The 20,588-nt window shown below is 46.6% G+C and overlaps 1 protein-coding gene and 1 long non-coding RNA gene across 3 annotated transcripts in view; one reads left to right on the top strand and one right to left on the bottom strand.

The window, feature by feature from the left end:
* NME7 (NME/NM23 family member 7) overlaps nucleotides 1–20,588 on the top strand; it is a 262,618-nt gene that overhangs the window by 241,455 nt on the left and 575 nt on the right. The window lies entirely within an intron of this gene.
* On the bottom strand, nucleotides 7,932–9,871 carry LOC122476114. Its single transcript, XR_006295394.1, has 2 exons — nucleotides 9,768–9,871; nucleotides 7,932–8,626 (listed from the first exon to the last, which is right to left on the bottom strand). It is a non-coding gene; the product is annotated as an uncharacterized LOC122476114 (long non-coding RNA).

Genomic DNA, 20,588 nt, shown 5'->3' with positions numbered 1-20,588 from the left:
TCTCGTGGCTCAGTGTACACATCACTGGTCTCCTAGCCAGCAGTGCTGGGGTTTTCTGATATGCCACACTCTCTGTATCTCCGCGGTGAGCAGATCGGTGGTTTTTAGAATTACCAAGTTCGCACGTGTTCCTTTTCCTTCCCTTTCCCTTTCCCTGACGACCAAAAGTGCATTTTATCCTTTTTCAATGACCAGTGAAAATGTATTGAAATGTACTGCTCTAAGGCACGAAACATCTTTTTACCCAAACCGGAAGCTTGAAGACTTCTGAGAAGCGCCTTCCCAGGAGAACAAGACTTCCCATTTCATTCTGACTAAGCTGAAGATATTGCAAGACCAGCATTTCTGTTTCTAAGTCAGTCCAAAGTCCGTAAGCCCGCAGAAGTGATGAGTGGAAAGAGAAATTGGCTGAGCTTTCAAGAAGTTTTATTTGATTTGAACTTGAGTTCAAAGGTAGACCAAAGTTCGAAGTTGAATTTGAACCTTACCGTGCCAAATGGGCTTCCCTTAGCCTTAATTAAAATGTTAAGTACGAGGCAGGCCCATAGGAAATGCAGCAGTTCCCAGCACAGGCTTTGGAATCCGGTGATCAGAGTTGGAATCCCCAACTTCTCCATCCGCGAATTTTGTGACCTAGGAGAAAAATTACCTTCTTTTCAGACTTAATTTCCCTGCTTGTGGAAGAGAAATAATGACGTTTCACAGTATGTATTAGATGAGACAATATATATAAAGGACCATATCATCAGAGTTCCGTATAGAAAACAGAAAACCACTCCAGGCGTTTCAAGAAAGGGGTTTAAGACAGGGAAAATCAGGGAGGGGTGGGAGATGCCACAAGGCCACCGACTTGATGCCAGATTGCCATGGTTGTGGTCCGGGGGTCAGGCAGCTTCTCCTGGTCAGCCACGGCTGCCGACACGCCCGCCTCTAAGCCATGACCCTGAGGACAAGACACGGGAAGGCTGAGCCCAGGCACTCACACGTTTCTCCCTCTGATTTGCCTGCCAGAGTTCACAGCAGTAAGAAGACGACCTTGGTCTTGCCCCCTCTCTTCTAGTTTCTCGTGAACACATCGAAATTAGCGGGGCCTAGTTCGTAACAGGAGCCTTAGCCACAAAGGAGTATGGGAAATGTAGTTTGTAGCTTTCCAGCTACCGAATAGATGTAGGACGAAACGGAACTTGAGAGACCCAATCTTAAGTGTCTGCCACAGGGTGTCGCCCGGGGCGTGGCATACAGCAAACGCCCAATAAATGAGAGCTGTTATTGGTTTTGCTGCTGTTGGTATATTAGTAGCAAGAGTACAGATTTCATGTGTGTACCTATATTTGACACAGGTTATGACACATAATTTTCTATTGGCTTGTATTCCTCGGGCACGTACTAAGGATGCAAATACAGATCTCCATCCATGTTGTAAAGATCTATGATCTTATTTATAAGATCCCTCTTTCTTCCCATCAGGATGGTAATAAATAATGAAGCAAGTTTCTCTGTATTGGTGATTCAGTTAACACGATAACTGACTTGATGTAATAGGATGTGATATGATACGCCTTGCAGAGTTCACACATAGACAGCTAGCTGATCTTACAAGGTGTCTAGGCACAGGCCGAGTCTTCTCTCCTATAACAAACTGGAAACATCCCAATCACTTGGAAATTTTTATTTTCTGAAGGCTAATAAAAGAGTGATCATATCAACAGTGCTATGCCATTAAATGCGTTTTTCTCCTCTCATCTCTCCCCTATTCATTTCCTTCTGTTCTGATATCCCTTTGGCACCCAGACACCCCATAACATACTGTCTGTGGCTTTTTTTTTTCTTCTGTCACCATTTTAGAGTGAGAATAAAACCTTAAAATAGTAGGTCACTTACAGAGTTCCCTAGGGTTTTTGTTTTCCAAATGCCCTTTCTTACCTGGGGGTTCTTAGATTGTACTCAGATTTTGCTTGAGGAAGGGAAAATCTAGGCAAAGCAATTTAGAAGAATAGACCAGCACTTTTGCAATGGACTGAACATACCTGGGGGAGTAGTTAGTTGGGGCATGTGACCTGTCATTGGAAGGACAGGCAAATGGTAGTGTAATTATGCTTTTCTCCTACATCGAGTTTGTGGCATAAATTTTCCTCTTAAACTACCTTTATTTCATTCTCTTTTTAATGTTTTCCGACCAATCACATTTCATAGGAAGGATGCTTATCTTCAGAGTCAGTATGAGAAACTGAAATTTAAAATGGTTAGGGTCGGGGCGCCTGGGTGGCGCAGTTGGTTAAGCGTCCGACTTCAGCCAGGTCACGATCTCGCGGTCCGGGAGTTCGAGCCCCGCGTCGGGCTCTGGGCTGATGGCTCGGAGCCTGGAGCCTGTTTCCGATTCTGTGTCTCCCTCTCTCTCTGCCCCTCCCCCGTTCATGCTCTGTCTCTCTCTGTCCCAAAAATAAATAAACGTTGAAAAAAAAAATTTGTTTTTTAAATAAATAAAAAAAAATAAAATGGTTAGGGTCAAGAAAATTGAGGGGTGCCTGGGTGGCTCAGTCGGTTAAGCATCTGACATCAGCTCAGGTCATGATCTCACAATCTGTGGGTTCGAGCGTGTCGGGCTCTGTGCTGACAGCTCAGAGCCTGGAGCCTGCTTAGAATTCTGTGTCTCCCTCTCTCTTTGTCCCTCCCCCACTCTTACTTTGTCTCACTCTGTCTCTCAAGAATAAATAAATGTAAAATTAAAAAAAAAAGATTGGAAACATCTGTTGTTATTCACTTATGTATTTATTCAAAAAAATATTTCTTGGACACCTACTTAACTACATTTAAAATTCAGAAAACTTCCTTCATTGTATTATTTCTTTGCGTCACGTTTTATTTAAGGACCTTAAAAGTTCTTTGCCAAAAGCTTTGGATATATCACTGGGTATGTAAGATTCAGTTTCTGATCTCACGGAGCTAACATTTTAAGAAAATGAAACTATTACATATAAAATGACAACAGGTAAAATAGTATTGTGTATAATTTAATGGATCACATGGTACTAAATAATGAGTTAATGATCTAGCATTATGAACATTATACTTTTTTTGTTGGTGCTGTTGTTTAATAGACCGTCATTTTTAAAAAAATTTTTTTTTAACGTTTATTTATTTTTGGGACAGAGAGAGACAGAGCATGAATGGGGGAGGGGCAGAGAGAGAGGGAGACACAGAATCTGAAACAGGCTCCAGGCTCTGAGCTGTCAGCACAGAGCCCGACGCGGGGCTCAAACCCACGGACCGCGAGATCATGACCTGAGCCGAAGTCGGACGCTTCACCGACTGAGCCACCCAGGCGCCCCTAGACGTCATTCTTTAGAGCAGTTTTAGATTCACAGAAAAATTGAGTGGAAGGTAGATTGATTTTTTGTTACCCTCTGCCCCCACACATACATAGCCTCCCCATTATCAACATCCCCTACCAGAGTGGTACATTTGTTACAATTAAGGAACCTGGTTTACATTAGAGCTCACCTTTGTTCTGTGCATTCTGTGAGTCGAACAAACATATAATGACATGTAGCCACAATTACGATATCAAACAGGGTAGTTTCAGTGCCTTAAATATCTTCTGTTCTCTGTGTATTCATCCCTCCTTCTCCCCAGCCCCTGGCAACCACTGATATTTTTTTTTTACTGTCTCCATGGTTTTTGCCTTTTCCAGAATGATATATGTTTGGAATCATACAGTATGTAGCCTTTCCAGATTGGCTTCTTTCACTTAGTAGTATTTAAGTTTCCTTTATGTCTTTTCATGGCTTGATCATTTCTTTTTAGTACTGAATAATATCCCATTGTCTGGATGTGCCACAGGTTACTTACCCATTCACCTACTGAAGGTCATCTTGGTTTCTTCCAAGTTTTGACCGTTATGAATAAAACCCCTACAAATATCTACGTACGGGCTTTGGTATGAACGTAAGTTTTCAGGTCCTTTGGGCGAATGCCAAGGAGTGCGGTTGCTGGATCATGTGGTAAGAGTGTGTTTAGTTTTGTAAGAGACTGTCCAGCTGTCGTCTCAAGTGGCTCTACCATTTTGCATTCCCACCAGCCATGAATGAGAGTTCCTGATGCTCTACAGTCTCACCAGCATTTACTGTTGTCCGTGTTCTTAGATTTTGACCCTTCTCACAGGGAGGGGTAGCATCTAATTGTTGGTTTAATTTGCATTTCCCTGATGACGTATGACGTGCACATCTGTATGTGTTCTTTGGTGAGGTGTCTGTTACGGTCTTTGGCCCATGTTTTAATTGCATTGCTGTTGTTGAGTTTTAAAGTTCTTTGTATCTTTTCGACAACAGTCCTTTGTCACATGTGTCTTTTACAAATATTTTTTCCCAGTCTGTGGCTTGCCTTCTCATTCTTCTGGCACTGTTATCGCAGAGCAAAAGATGTTGATTTTAATGAATTCCAGTTTATCAGTTGTTTGTTTCATGGATCGTATCTTTGGTGTTGTATCTAAAAAGTCATCACCATTAAAAAAAAAAAAAGTCATCACCATACCCAAGGTCGATCTAGGTTTTCTTCTAGATTATCTTCTAGGGTTTTTATAGTTTTGTGTTTTGCGTTTAGGTCTCTGCTCCATTTTGAGTTAATTTTTGTGGAAGGTGTAAGATCCGTGTCTGGATTATTATTTGTTATTTATTTATTTTCTTTGCATGTGGATGTTCAGTTCCAGCACTATTTGTCGAAAAGACTGTCTTTGCTCCGTTGTGCTGCCTCTGCTTCCTTGTCAAAGAACACGTGGCTGTGTTTATGTAGGCCTATGTCTCGGCTTATATATTTTTTCATTTATCTATACTGTCTTGGTTGATGCAGCTTCGTGGTAGACCTTGAAGTCAGGTAGCATTAGTCCTCCCACTTTGTTCTTATTCCTTCGATATTATGTTGGCTATTCTGGGTCTTCTTTTGGCTTCTCCGTATACACTTTAGAATCAGCTTGTAGATTGTTGATACCCACAAAATATGATGTGGATTATCTCTTCATGGATATTTGCCTTTTGGAAAAGGCAAAAACCACGGAGACAGTAAAAAAAATATCAGCGGTTGCCAGTGGAACCTCTGTGGAAGGAGTGAGGAGTTCCTCATCCAGTATCTCAGTTATAACAAAAAGTGCCATCTGGCTGCCGACAGCTGTAAGAAGCGCAGTAGAAGTTACGAATACACTTTTCACAAGAAACGATGGATTCACGATACACAAGACGGATTTGGATGGCATTTTCCTGGTAGCGAGGCAGGTCCTCTAGAACCCGGCCACTTTCAGCAGAACCACCTTTATGCCAATAATTCTTTGCTGTGATTTAATCTTAGAAGCGCCACCGAGAATTCTGTGAGTCAAGCGGGGCCTAATGAAGCATGTCTACTGATTAGGAATGAAATGAAAACAAAGGTTTTCTTTATAAACCAAACTTCTCTGGGGGCGCCTGGGTGGCGCAGTCGGTTAAGCGTCCGACATCAGCCAGGTCACGATCTCGCGGTCCGTGAGTTCGAGCCCCGCGTCGGGCTCTGGGCTGATGGCTCAGAGCCTGGAGCCTGTTTCCGATTCTGTGTCTCCCTCTCTCTCTGCCCCTCGCCCGTTCATGCTCTGTCTCTCTCTGTCCCAAAAAATAAATAAACGTTGAAAAAAAAAAAAATTTAAACCAAACTTCTCTGTGTACCACATCTGAATGATAAGTTCCTGAAACGTCTCAGCACTAAAACCCTAGTGGTATTTAACAGCACAGTAAAGGGAACCAGTGATAGATTATGGAAATAAGTTTCATTACTTAATGGCTATCCTGTAAACTATCACTGGGCGTTGATACTAACATTGCAATGCCAGGCCAACAATATTTTAAATGAAACCTTAGGTTAAGAAATGTTCATTTTTAGCCCGTGCCTTCCCACGGTCATCCAAACGAGGATACGGTTTTTATTTTATTTTATTATTTTTTATTTTTTTTATTTATTTTATTTTTTTATTTTTGGGACAGAGAGAGACAGAGCATGAACGGGGGAGGGGCAGAGAGAGAGGGAGACACAGAATCGGAAACAGGCTCCAGGCTCCAAGCCATCAGCCCAGAGCCTGATGCGGGGCTCGAACTCCCGGACCGCGAGATCGTGACCTGGCTGAAGTCGGACGCTTAACCGACTGCGCCACCCAGGCGCCCCAAGGATACGGTTTTTAAAAGAAAGATATAAACAGCAGATTTAGAAGTAAAAAGGAAATAAAGCAAAGTTTTTGGGGTTTTTTTTTTCATTTCAAAAAGTGACGTATAGGGATTTTCACTAGTCCTTTGGGAACAATAGCTAATGAAATGATAAGCATTTCACAGCCAGAGATTTTATGGCTAATTTTACATTCCACTCGGGTGAATACCTATTAGTTTTCCTCATTTACATAGATGATATTTTAGCCATGCAGGAACTGTCATGCGGGCCTCTAGGGCATTTTTTCTGCCCCCACATTTTCAAAGATTAGATTCACCTTGCCCCAACTTAGAAACGTTGCTTCACATTTAAATCGATATACCTAGACCAAAATAATAGGCAGTAACTGTGTGGGTAGAGATCAATATTTTTTATTTATTATTTTGAGTACCAATTTCGAAAGTTGAAACATGGTAAAGTCCCAGGTGTCACTAAAGACCTCAGAAGATCCCCTCCACTGCTAACTTTAAACCACAAATAAGAGGGGCGCCTGGGTGGCTCAGTCGGTTAAGCGACCGACTTTGGCTCAGGTCATGATCTCGCGGTCCGTGAGTTCGAGCCCCGCGTCGGGCTCTGTGCTGACCGCTCAGAGCCTGAAACCTGTTTCAGATTCTGTGTCTCCCTCTCTCTCTGCCCCTCCCCCGTTCATGCTCTGTCTCTCTCTGTCTCAAAAATAAATAAACGTTAAAAAAAATTAAAAAAAAAAAACACAAATAAGAGAAACATCGATGAGTTAAAAGGATAAAACAACATGGATTACTAGCTCTTCTTCCAATATTTTATGAATGTAACAACCATCAAGGCTAATTTGAAAAAGTGCTTATTTAATCTTAGCTTCAGGGTCCTTAAGCCTTTGGCTCATATTTAGCGCTAAAGTTTAAACCAGAGATTAAGTTTTTATAATCTGAAGGACTCCAATTTTCAAAGGAAGTAAAAGAGGTTATGTTAAAACTCCAGATTTTTATGGCTTGGTTTTGTTAATTAAGCTCCATTCTTGGGGCGCCTGGGTGGCTCAGCCGATTAAACATCTGACTCTTGATTTCAGCTCAGGTCATGATCTCACGGTTTGTGAATTTGAACCCCACGTCTGGCTCCATGCCGACAGCCCAGAGCCTGCTTAGGGTCCTCTCTCTCCCCCTCTCTCTGCCCCTTCCCCACTCGCTTTCTTGCCCTGTCTTTAAAAATAAATAAGCATTAAAAAAAAAAAAAGCTCCATTCTCCTAATCTCCCATAATTTCAGGTTTCAATATAATGTCCCTGTTCACTGAAAGAGATTATTTTAGAATTCCCAGGGTCAAAGATTCAGTAAGGTCTCGCCTTGGTGCCCAGGCCATTTGTTCAAGAGAACAAGCTCCACTTTAATCGAATCACGGTGACTGCCTATTTCATTGAGCTTCCTTTTGTGGGTTGTGAAGACTTAGGGTACCCACAGTACCCCCACTGATCCTGTCTACGCAGTCTCTTGTGTCAACAACATGGGGGCACACTGAGAGGGTACAAAGTGGTAAACGGAGCTCTTTCAAAAAATGTTACCAACACAGCTAATTAAATAAACTGTGGTTTTGACCCAACAATATAAATAAGTGAAACGTGTATCCAGAGTATTTTAGTCACTCTGACTCATTGTGGAATCAGGCCATTTATGAATTACTGTTCCCAAGATCTGACACTCTTGTTGGAGAAGGCTGAAAAATTTTCCATGATGCCAAGACAAGTGATTCATAAGGTGGTATTTAATTTTTACATATAATTAACATTTTTATCCTGAACCCATTTTGATGAAATATTTGCACTTTATGTTGAATATAACTTTAATACCTTCTTTACTCAGTGGAATTGGCATTTTCACATGAATTAAAAGTGCCAAATTCCGAATAGCTCTCGCTGAATGTTGACATTACAGATGTCATTTACAAGAGTGAAAGAAGTGGCCCAAAATAGCAAAGCATTTTCCCTTTTGTGCTATAAGATGTTTTAAAACTTTTCAAAAGAAAGAGAGTCCCAAGCGACAGAGAGTTGATCTTTCTGCCTTTGGTGTAAGAAGTGATTTTCTTTTTGGTGGTTTATGTCCTTCGGTGAATCTTTAACCTACGAAGCTCAGACTGCTGAATTTAGCTGGTTAGTCTGACCAAGTATCAGTGGACTGAGGCGTTTTGCTAGAACTCGGAACAGTTGACTTAGACCGGGTTGTGAAGGGCCTGCGTCCTGTTTTCTGAATCGGGAGCGATGGAAGAAAATGCCAGTGGCAGGATAGAGAGGCAGTTAGAGGGAGACGGAGACCAGAATCCGTAGGTAACTGGTGCCGCCTCCTTCTGGTTGGATCTGTCACACGCACGTCTGGTTTTACACGTCTAAGGTGGAGCTCGGCGACAGAAAGTGTCAAACATCGGCGTTTTCTCCTGGGTTTCGTCTTTAAGAAATGGAGAGCACATAACAAGGAGAAAGTAATGTCACTGAGGGGAGGACGTGGAACTTTCTCAGGGCTTCATTTCTGGGATTCTGATTTTCCAAACTATTCAATTATTTGGCAGTGGGCCTAACTATCCTAGCCAGTATTTCGAAATTTCCCTCCAGTTTACTGTTGCGATTAATTGAAAGTGCAGTTTTGATCAGAAAGGTCATTCCATCCTTGGAAAGGCCTCTGAAAACTCATCAGCAGCTTCAGAGTGATTTGTTTTGTTTTTGTTTTTGTTTTCCAAATCAACCCAAGTGTGTCCCAGTGAAGGCAGAGATCATTTCCACCCGTGTTAGGGAGTCAGGGGCCCCAGGGGGCGGGTGTGGTGTCTGTGCCGCAGAAAACACTGATGAAGCTGCCGCTGATTAGCTCCCTCGGTGATGATTTCATCTAAAAGGATAAGGATTGAGTAAATCAGCGAAGAGAGGTCTCCTGCCAGACCCTTCCAGACCGAGGGTGAGGTCCAGCTACAATACTTTGGCTGACCAAGTGGAAGGAATGGGGCAGGAATGGGACGGGTGGACCCGAGTCCTCCCGTAGGGAAGATTTTCTTTTCGCAATTACTGGATCGGACTTCACTCGGTTTGTTTGATAAACATTAGGTTTGTATGTTTTAGGAATCTTTATTGGAGATGCTTAATTGGCAGTGCGTGTTTAGCGTAAAGGAGAAGAGCACCGGAAAACAGCTCGCGTGGGCCCAGAACCTCAGCCGAGCCCCTTGGTGGACTGACTTCGCTTCTTAGCGGGCGGCAGAAGGCACAGCACGTGTGGTTCAAGTGAGCTGGCGCGACCCCACCCCGAACTCTGCTTCTTGGCTAGCTGTGGCGCCTGGACTTCAGCTCAGGCTGAAGGTTCAAGAACCCAAGAACGGTTCAAGAACCGTCCTCCGCAGATAACTATCGTAGGTCGGGGAGAATCGCGACTATTAAAAGCGATAATGATTGCAAAGCGTTTAGAACAGCGCTCTCGCTGTCGGTAACCGTCATTGTCGCGGTCATTACTGTTCCTTGTATCTGCTAAGAATTCGGCTGCTGAGAACAGAAATGCCAACAATAGCACGAAGGAGAAATTCTCTTATCGGGAGAGGTTTTCTTACCTTTCACAAGAAGTGAAGAGGCAGGGCCATGACAGGCTCTGGTTCAGCAGCTCAAGAATTCAGGCCTGAGGTCACTGCAGTAACCTTGGCCCTTCCCTCGTGATTGCCTCTGAGGTCCAAGGTGGCCGCTCTGCCGTGGCCTCGTGTGCTCGGGCCCCGGCAGAAAGAACTGAAGGCTAAAGGGCAAAAAGATACTACCAGCTGAGTGTGCCTGCTTTTAAGGAGCTTTCCTGGAAAAGCCCTACCCGACAACTTTCGCTTACGTGACACCAGTCTGAAATCAGTCACGGGCCTCCCCTCCACCCATGGGTAATGAAAGCTTTGCACTTGGCTTCTCCCAACGAAACCAAAACTCTCTTAAAAGAACGGGCATGAAGTATGCACTGGCAATCTCTACCACATTATTTTCAGCGGTGTTATTTCTGTCATTATGGTTATTATCTTGAAACAACGCCATCTTTCTCGCCTGTAAAGTTTCCAAAGACAGAAGCCATACTTCTTGAATGTGTCTACATTAATCTTTAAAACCGCACCAGAGGAGTCTGCAGGCAGTAGAGGCCATTATTTTAATTGGTTGAGTTCTGGTTTAGCCTTTGACATTACTGTTCCGAGTACTTTAAGAGAATATGAAACATAAATTATCTAGACCTTTAATGGGGCTAAGGCAAATTCAGAATAAGGCTGTAAACTAAAAATCAAGCTATTCTAAGTGAAATCTTTAAACTGATAAAGCTTTAGATAATTCACTGTTTTAAGCTATCTGCAAAACTCAAAGAACTCGAGTATTTATGGGCCAGGGATACTCTTGTTTAAAGATAAGTTAAGATGAAGTCTTGATACAAACAGCATTGAAGCATGTCTCTGTCATACTTGTCTCTTTCTGGAAGCCCTATTCACTTGCCTTTTTTAATAGGAATATAGCCACTCACTCCTTTCCCTCCCGAGATCCTCTCCAGTTCTTTACTGCCCTGAATTGTTCACTGCACACGAGCCTTCTGCCGGCGTAGGAACAGGGCCCTTTCCATTCTGTTCATGAATGTCAGCTTTTGTTACCGTTACCTCAGCATGACTGGCGGGGGCAATGATGGAGATTATGTGAGAAGCCTCTTTTTAGCCTATCGTCAGCTTGGATAAAGAGCGGGTGATGAGGGTGTGAAGAAGAGCCTGGAAAACACACCCTGCGGCACTGACTCCGCGAGCGTTTATGACCTCTACTGCGTGTGCCCAGGTGGGGAGTGTAGGAAGAGGGAAGAGGGCATCCCTCGCCCCGCCGGAGCTATGGGTGTAAAAGAAAGGATATTTCGAGTGGTGAAGTCCTTTCTCTGCTTTTGAGTGGCAGGAAAGGAAGAGCGACTGGAACAAAAAGCTTGCTGGTCTTAGTGGCTGTATCGTCGGGCTTTATGAAAGCCAAGCCAGCACTTAGACTTGGTGTCATACGGTGGGAAGTAGGGAGCCGACTGAGGTTTTCGCTGGGGAGCAAGTGGTACTCGGGGACGCTGCGCGACAGTGGCGGTGGATGGAGCCCAGGACGGCTGGGAGCCTCCCTGTCTTGTAGCATTTGCTGGTGACTCGTCTCCCCCCACCCCCTCCTCCTCCTCCTCGTGTCTCCCCACCAGGACCACTGGCCACCTCGGCTCAGCCCATCGTCCCAACTCACTTTACCGGCAACTGTGCACCAGACTCTTCAAGTACATCGTAAGAAGCTTAAAATTTCACACCAATGTATTGAGCCCAGGATAACTTTTTTGCTGGTAACCGTCAAGAATGGCCTATGGGGGGGGTGGGGTGCCTGGGTGGCTCGGTCGGTTAAGCGTCCCACTTCAGCTCAGGTCATGATCTCATGGTCAGTGAGTTCGAGCCCCGCGTCAGGCTCTGTGCTGACAGCTCGGAGCCTGGAGCCTGATTCGGTTTCTGTGTCTCCCTCTCTCTGTGCCCCTCCCCTGCTCATGCTCTGTCTCTCAAAAATGAATAAACATTTAAAAAAAATTTTTTTTTTTTAAAGAATGGCCTATGGAAAAATATGGCCATTGCCTTTCATAACATGTACTCTCAGAGGTGAAGACTATCCCTTGAACATCTCCAGCTTGCCCTTCAAAGATTTTTTCAAAATACAATCCCTGGACATTTCAAACTTTCAAATCTTTGGGTATAAGGAAGTCACTTTTTCCTTACACCTTAAATGACCTCAACGTTTGCTCTCAACGTTCCTTTCCAGATTTAAGCAAAAAAGTCCACTCCTACTCCCCTTGTTGTCTAATAAATTCTGATTAGACATCCTGGCAGCTTGTATCTGATCTGAGAGGTTTTTTGTTTTTGTTTTTTGTTTTACTTTTCTTATATGTCTTTATAAAAGCAAGGTCCCATCTTCGAAGTAATTTTAGTCGCTATTTTCTAATTCCGTTATTTTTGTCTCGGAACTTTTCTAACTGCAGCGTGCATGAAGTACGCAGTATAGCGTGTATGTATGTGTACCACATGGAGAACAAGAACCTCCCAGGAAACAAATACCCCGTGTCCTCGTCCTCGTCGCTTAAGGGCACCATGATTCTTTGGGTTTCGTTTCCAGTATCCTTTATGAGGTCAGCCTGCGGTGACGGTACCCTAGACAGCACTTGCCCTATAGGCCCAATCCTTGGGGAGACAACAGAACACATCCCGCCATCGCTTCCTGAGTCACTGTGGGTTGTTTATAGAACTCACTCTGGGAGCCTGCCTTGACTTCTTTCCTGTGAACACCCAGACGACCCTGTTCAAGTTCACTGCCTCCATTTTGCCCACACACCCCATTTCATTGTGTGAGGCCAATTACCCGTCTCCTTGGCATGCCGCTCCTGTCGGGGGCCCCCAGGGTACCGCGAATACCAGCAAAAGCCAAGGTAACTGATAGGTTGCATTCTTTCCTTCGGATCGCTTACGACAACATCCGATGGGCTTCGTTCCAGCCCTGATTTCTGGGGCGCCGACTCTCAGTGACTCTGTCTGGGGCAGTCGTCTGCAGCCCCAGTGAACATCAGAAGCATCTGTGGAGCCATTTGAAAATATGAATGTTCAGGACCTCCCCCAGACCAGATGAATCAGGTTCTCCTGGGGTAGGGCCCAAGCACGTATTTATCTTTTAAAGCTCCAGGGGCGCCTGGGTGGCGCAGTCGGTTAAGCATCCGACTTCCGCCAGGTCACGATCTCGCGGTCCGTGAGTTCGAGCCCCGTGTCAGGCTCTGGGCTGATGGCTCGGACCCTGGAGCCTGTTTCCGATTCCGCGTCTCCCTCTCTCTCTGCCCCTCCCCCGTTCATGCTCTGTCTCTCTCTGTCCCAAAATAAATAAAAAAACGTTGAAAAAAAAAATTTAAAAAAAGCTCCAAAAGGTGATTCTGATGTAGAGGCAGATTGAAAATCATTAATCTCAAGAATGCCTCGTCGTATTTACATTTTCTTTTCTCATGTAAAAAAAAAAAACAAAACAAAATTAAGAATAGGATATGTTCTCTGTCCAAAAACCCTTCTTCTGTGGGGAATTGGCAGAAATGAATTTCTCATGTCAAGTGCCAAGTTCATCTGAGTGTTCTCCCCTGATATTCCAGCTGAGCTGCTCTCCCCACCCCCACCCCCACCCCCGGGGGCGGGGGGGCCCTTAGCTTTTCTCTGACCTTCTAGAAGAGCCCGGCCCGCGCTGCTCCGTGTAAATTTGTGATTTGCTCATTGGGCTGCATCCATGTAAATCCACCGATAAACTTACGGATACATTCGTCCCAACGAGGCAGATTTTATTGTCCCTGATTTTAGATGACGAAACGGGCTCAGAGAGTGTAACATAGTTGCCTAAGAGCACGAGGACATGGTGGCTAGAACCAAACTCAGCTCTTCCAAAGCCTAGATTCAGCACCCTCACCCTTTACCCACATTCCCCAAATGTTAATGTTTTACTGTGTCACGATTTACCAGTTGTCCCCTCTCCTCGCCGCTCGCTCTCTCGCTTTGTGCACGTGTGGGTATTAATATCATTCTCTATCTATTTGACCGTAAGGTACATATATAATTGCCACGGAATTCCCATACCATTGCGTTTTATCTTCTGTCACCACAGAACAACCATCAGAAACCAGGAAATTCATATAGTACTGCTATCTCTGTGCAGACATTCAAATCTTACCAGTTTCACCCATAAATGTCTTTTGCAGCAAAATTAAAAAAAAGAAAATGCTTCTGGTCTGGACCCGGTTAAGGATTACATGTTGCATTTGGTTCTCGTGCGTCTCTACTGTGTCTGCAAACGTCTTCTGCCTGCCTCTGTCATTCATGGCCTGATTAATTGTGAGGTTGTCCTCTGGAGGGCAGGAATGGCCCTAGTGGTTTTGGTTCTCGGAGTTTGCTGAAGTTGTTTAGAAACCCATGGCTTCATCGACGTACAGCGGGATGGACCACAGCATTGTGAGCATATTGGAGGGCCAGCAGTAAGGATATTTATTACATACTATTCACTACATGCCAGTACTGTTTTATTTATTTATTTATTTATTTATTTATTTAACGTTTATTTATTTTTGAGACAGAGACAGAGCATGAACGGGGGAGGGTCACAGAGAGAGGGAGACACAGAATCTGAAACAGGCTCCAGGCTCTGAGCTGTCAGCACAGAGCCCGACGCGGGGCTCGAACCCACAAACCGTGAGATCATGACCTGAGCCGAAGTCAGACGCTTAACCCACCGAGCCACCCAGGCGCCCCTGCCAGTACTGTTTTAAATGCTTTCCTTAACCCTATATAATAGGGATCATTGTACTGTAGATACAGAATCTGGGAAATAGAGGAGTAATGTTGACTTCCTCAAGGTCATCCAGCCAGGAAATGGCAAGGTCACGAGTCAGACCCCAATAAGCAGGCTCCACCCTCGTGGGAGCGCTTAACCAGCCCAGGCAGAGCCGGAGGCACTAGACAGAGTTCTGTGCCCTTGGACAAAAAGTGTCAGCTCTAAAAGCCTCCAGCTCATCAACTGGAAAACGGGACTAATAATTTCTATTTTGTAAAATGAGTTGTTAGGATTGCACACGATAATCTGTTAAAGCACATGCAGCAAGGAGTCCGTTTGTAAAGGAGAGGTGATGGAAATATTGAACAGCTATCCGCAGCTCGCACTGAGCTATGGTAACTCGCAGAGTGGACTTTTTTAATCATTGGGAGTAGGCGGGAGAGGGAAACGTAAGTGACAAACGTCTATTCATATTTTTAGCGTTTTTGAGGGCCGGGGAGGGACTAAGCTGCAACCAAAACCACCGTCCAGGCAGAAGAGGCCAGATAATGAGTCATGTAACACAATTTTAGCGTGAACTTCTGGAAAGGACTCCTGCGTCTTTAATTATATTAGAAAAGAAGGTATATCTTTCCAGTAAAAAGTCCGTGCCACCTTATTCTGGGTTGAGGAAGAATTACCTTCCAGCTTCAAAAAGGGGGTCGTTGTCATTGGTGGATGGCAGTGAGAAAACAAGAGAGCTTGACAAGAGAGCTTGGAGCACACTGGTGTAGAGAATTACTGAAATGCATGGGCATTTTCACGTGAAATTGTCATTTTTCAGCATTATTTCCTGTAGCCGGTAAATAGATTTGCGGGGTGCATCCATAGCCCAAGCACCTCCTGGGCTCTGTGGCGGCCATAGCGGGGCAAGGATCGATTGCTCATCTCCTTTCTGTCAAGGCTGGATGTGTCCCTCTGAGCCCTTCCGTCCGGAGAATCCCAGCCTTCCTTTAGCTCTTATCTCTTTCCTTACCATGGCCTACGTCCCGGCGCTGTACTGGGGAGCGGAAAATAGGTGGTGGCGTGGAGAGGAAAGACAGAGAGGGACAGGGAGCCCAGCCCAGGTTCGGGCGGGATTGGAGTTTCGTGTGTGCGAGGCCGGCCTGTGGCCTCTGCTCTTCACCCCTGCCCCAAGGCTTCAGCAAGCCTTCCCGGCCTCTCTTCCTTTCCAGGCGAGCCTTCCGGCCCCGGCCTCCCCCCACCAGCAGCTCGCACCAAAGATCTGTGGGCCACTTGTTTTCAAAGCAGCCCTTTCGACCACCTTTTGCACCCAGCCTATAGGCAAACCACACAAAAGCAGCCCTCCGTGCGCTACCCAGAGGCCCGTGGCTGTAAACAGAACTGGCTCAGAATGGAATGTAGGGCCCCTTGTCCCAAAACAAGAATTTCAAGAGGGAGAGCGGAAGGAACAGTATACCAGGCCTGGCCCTCCCAGCTCGTGGCCCCTCCCGTCACACCATCCCTGGCAGGAAGGGGCCCACGTGAGTGGAGAGTCGTTTTTCTGCCGAACTGGCTGGTGTATTTAAAGATCACTGTTGTATTACTGGAACACCAGCAAAATTGTGCCGCAATCAAATTCAGATTGCCTAGATTTTATGTGAGAATCTGTCTAGAAAAACGGCACAGGGACAAGCATTCTGATTCGGTGCCTGAACTCCGTGACACTGGGAGAGAGAAGTTCTGTATAGGTTGGAACACATATAGACTCTTACTTAAAAGGAAGAAAGTAACCCCACAGGGCATCTTCAATGCCCAGCCAACCTTTAAGAACCACCGGAAAATAGGTGGCCACACTCTACCTCCAAAGTGCCCGAGTCACCTGTCCGTGGAAGAGCCCGGGCAGACTCCGCGACAAGGTCAGAGTTAGTCACTGCAAAGAGATTCCATGCTCGCTGAGTTACCAGTAGTCGCACGGCGCCCGTGGTGGACAGGACTGGAAGTCACTAGCTTTTGCTACACACTGTATGTAGTCAGGGCAGAAATGAGAAATTCCTTAGAAGCTCCTGCTGAGTCTACAGTTGAAGCAGCTAGAGAAGACTTCAGAGTTACCCGTTGGAGAATTTTCCATAATGTGGCTACAGTCGTGGGCAAATGCAGGTTCTGCTCCGTGGGAGACGAAGAGCCAAGAGGCTTAGAGTTGCAGGTGCGCGTTGAAATCGCGGTACCGCTGACTCCGCGAGCGCCCTGAAGCCGGGGGACCCTGCGCCCTGGACCCGGCTCTGTGCGGAGGTGGGGGGGGGGGGTTACTCAGCTCAGCAGCGTGGCCCGTGAGCACAGGCGGCTGCGTATTCCGCTACAGCTCACCGTTCCCCTCGTCTACATCCAAACTCAAGTCGAATGTTAACCCCCGTACGAAAGGTTTTGTGTCCCGCCGACAGCTAATTATTTCCATTTGCGCTGTTGCACGCTGTAGGAATTTGATTTGACGACCCGGGTTTTCCTCCTCCCAGGATACGAGGTTTCTGAGGTCCAGGACTCACGCGTCACTGGGTTATTTATCCTAGGTGAGTGTGTTCGCTGTGTTAGTTGTGTGGACGATTGGCAGAAGGAGGGAAAGGAAATGAAGCGCAGATAAGAGAGTCGTTTAGGCCGGTTAAGGTATTTGGAAATGTGAAGGCAAAAAGTACAGAACAGGGACCTTGTCTGTGTGGATACTCCCCTCCCCGAGTTCATGGTCAACGCTGGGCACAGAGGAAGTGGCTCCGGAGAACTTTGTGAACGAAAGAAGAGAAGAGAGGCCAGCTCTAGTCAAAGGTGTCTCTGTGACCACAGACCTCTCACGTTGTGTTCCCTTTTCTATGGTAGGACCCCCGAAGTGCCTGTTAGCTTTCTATTGTTCCCTTGCTGCCCAGAGGCCCCAGTGCAGAATCACCAGAACCTGCCCCCAAGGCCTGGTCACTTTAGAACCCTGGCTGCTCATCAGAGGAATGGATCGTCCCCCCATTTCTGCAGGACTCCTCCCTGCCTCTCCTATTATTTCCTGTAATAACCGCAAATCGCCGTAAGAGGCTATGGGCACTGAAGGGCCGCCCTTCACGGGAAGGAAATAGTGGATCCTGAAGCCCTTAAACCAGAGGACTGACCCAGTGACTCCCAGGCACTGTAGCTGGCTGAGTAACTGGGTTTCCAGTCACCCTGTGCTGGCCCCCTTCCCGGTCTGCAAAGGGCCCGCGCTAGAGGAAGGTACGCATCTCCCTGGAAAAGGCAGCCCTTGACAAACTGCCTGGAAAAGTCCTGATTTTATGAAAATCCAGTATCTTAAAGGCTTTGTGGCGAATCCAGCTGGAGATACTGGGTCACAGTTTTATTGCAAGATGGGCCTTTTCTTAGGGCGCGGCGTTCGTTTGTGGCTGATCAAATAGCCGGGTTCCATCGTTAAGAGTCAGCACCTCTTAATGAGATACTTAATTTCTCCGAGCAGACTGAATGCTGACAGTCTTTGAGAGGAACACGCAAAATTAAAGCATGAGCCAAGGTATCTATCTGCCTTGGCCCAACCCTCTTCGTTTCACGTTGGGTAGGATAGGAACACTAACTGCAGGCAGGAATCCGGAGAGTAGCGGGCTCGCTCGCTCTCTTTCGACGGCTCTCCCGGCGCACGGCCCACAGGACGGAGGATAACGCGCCCGTGTCGGGTCCGTGCTGGCTCCCTCTTTAAGAACTTAGAAAAGGGAGAGGCGCGTTCTCCCTGTTGAATTTGAAACCCAGATCGCTTGACCTGATTCAAACCGCTCTCGAATGCTCCTTGGGTAGTTTCCCTCTGTATTCGTGAGGTCCTTAGTCCTGAAGTTTCAAAGTAACCTCACCTAGTTCTCCTCCCCGGGCCAGGCACGCACCGATACAGAAGTGGCACTAATCCTTTAAGAAGCCAGGAACTGGGGCAATCGTTGGACTCCGCAAGGTTCTGATAACTGGATTTTCGTCTCTGATTACCGATAATGTTTTTAATTTGGGGTTGGAGCTGTTCCCTCTGGCAATAAGTGAAGCTTGGGCAGACAGGGCATGCTATTGTTCTAAAATAGAGTTCAGATTCGATTTTGCCCAAACAGGTACAGAACCGGGAAAACTTGGCTTCTGTTAATGCTGTACTTTGGGCCACATGTTCCTAAATTCTTGCTGGCTGTGTTTCACTTTTAGGAGTTTTACCCTATCTGAGCACCAGCTGAAGGTTTTTTGTTTTGTTGTGTTTTTTTTTGTTGTTGTTTTTTTACCATTTTTCTTTATATCCATTGTTTGACTTGAACAAATTTGTTTTACTGCCATAAGTGGAAAACTAGTCTTGTCCTTGTGTGAAAGTAACAAATACAATGAAAACAAAAGTTATTACATTCTAGCTAAATAATATTGCTTGGGGCTGCTGGTTCCGAGCCCAAGGCCTTGTACCCCTTTCATGGAAAGGCAGATTAACCTGGGCTGAACACATGATAGCACCAGACCAAAACCTGCCTTCGGGGAACATGATACGATGGGTTGAAAGAAAACAAAAAAGCTCAAGGGAGAGTCCTGTCTCCTCTGTGCAGTAGTCGTTCGAACGCTCTAGGTTCCAAGGGGTACTCGGCCTACCTCTGAGAAACGCTGCCTTTGAAAACCTCATTGCTTTATATTAGGTGCGAGGAATGAAGTAGCTGACCGGACTTGTGTGAAAACCCCTCTGTAGGATGTCAGAACGCCACAGAGGTAGAGGGCACCAACCCTGTGCCCAAAAAGTGCCCTCTAGTAAGGGATGGAATAAATGGATGATCTGAGGAGAGACAGTTGATCAATGTAGAGAACAATTCCGAAACATGCAGTATTTGATCCTAGAACGTGACCTGCGGAGGAGAGAAGGCAGATCCGTGTGTTTGGTTCACTCGTGGATCTACCCTCCGCCCCGCCCCGGGCCCCGTCCGTCAGAAGAGTGCTTAGCACCGAGTAGTCAGTCAACAGGTATCTACAGAGCCAAAGAATACAAACCCGGGTCCAGAGTCTCATAGCCGGGATGGAACCCTAAGGTTCAGGGTGGGGATGGGATTGGTGCAGTCCGGAGAGGGGACGGGGACGCAAGCCTCTGGCAGGATCCCGAAGTGATGGGCAGAGTGCGCACACACGGGCACGCACACGCAAGTGCACCCACGCGCTGCCACGCGCCCGGCGGCTCAGGATAGCACGTGTGCGAGCAGTGGATCCGGTCTGAGGTTGTGACCTTAGAACAGCCTCAAAAACGCAGACCCCTGTCCCCCGTGTGTATACTCCTTTCCCCAGACCTCACCCCACCCCCCTTCCTGTTTATAAACGTCTCGTTTACGACCGACGGGCTCCCTGGGAGAGGAGTTGTTCCAGCGAGATGGGCCCTCTGCTGTTCTAGGAGCGACCCCTTCTATTTCTAGGAGCGTGGCGGGGGGGGGACATTCCGCGAAACCAGCTCTACGCGGGCACGCTGTTTGCGGACGTTGCTGGATCGCCTCACTTGTGAATGAGGCTCCTGAAAACTGTGGCCGAGCTGCGGTGCCGGTTGCCACGGTGCCCTCTGCGGTTTTTAAGAGGAATCCGTGCTCCTCTGGTATGAAGCTGCCATTAAACCGTTGGCTGGTCTAGAACCAGCAAAGCCCCGGGTATTATCCTTAAAGGCTAACCAAGCAGATCGGCAGGGTGGTAACCACGACCGCGAGGCAGCAAGGGGGGCGTGTGAGCTCTCACCGCTCTTTCTGAAGCACCCCTGCTGTCACGTAAGGGGCCGGGGCCTCTGGGTCTGTCGTGACACGGGAGCGGGACCGAAGGGCACCCCCGCTCCACGCCAGAGGCATTTCTCAGGGCCTCCCGGGCTTGGCCAGAGGCTCTCGTTCTCAGGAGTACGATGCCATGATTTCAGTGTGCGTATTGCCCGTGCCAGGTTAAGTGATCCTGAGCCTCCGGCTCAGTTCTACCTGGAGGCTGTTTTTCAGAAAGCTCACTTTTGCCTCCTTTCACGCCACGGCGAATTTTTAAGTATGGCCGAATGAGAACACAGGCCAAACCACGAACCAGAAAGCGAGGCGTGAACCTTCATTTACTGAACC

The sequence above is a fragment of the Prionailurus bengalensis genome, chromosome E4 (genome assembly GCF_016509475.1).
Source record: "Prionailurus bengalensis isolate Pbe53 chromosome E4, Fcat_Pben_1.1_paternal_pri, whole genome shotgun sequence".
NCBI classification, from domain to species: Eukaryota; Metazoa; Chordata; class Mammalia; order Carnivora; family Felidae; genus Prionailurus; species Prionailurus bengalensis.
The sequence above is the reverse complement of the archived record's forward strand: the minus strand, read 5'-3'. Positions and strand labels throughout refer to the sequence as shown.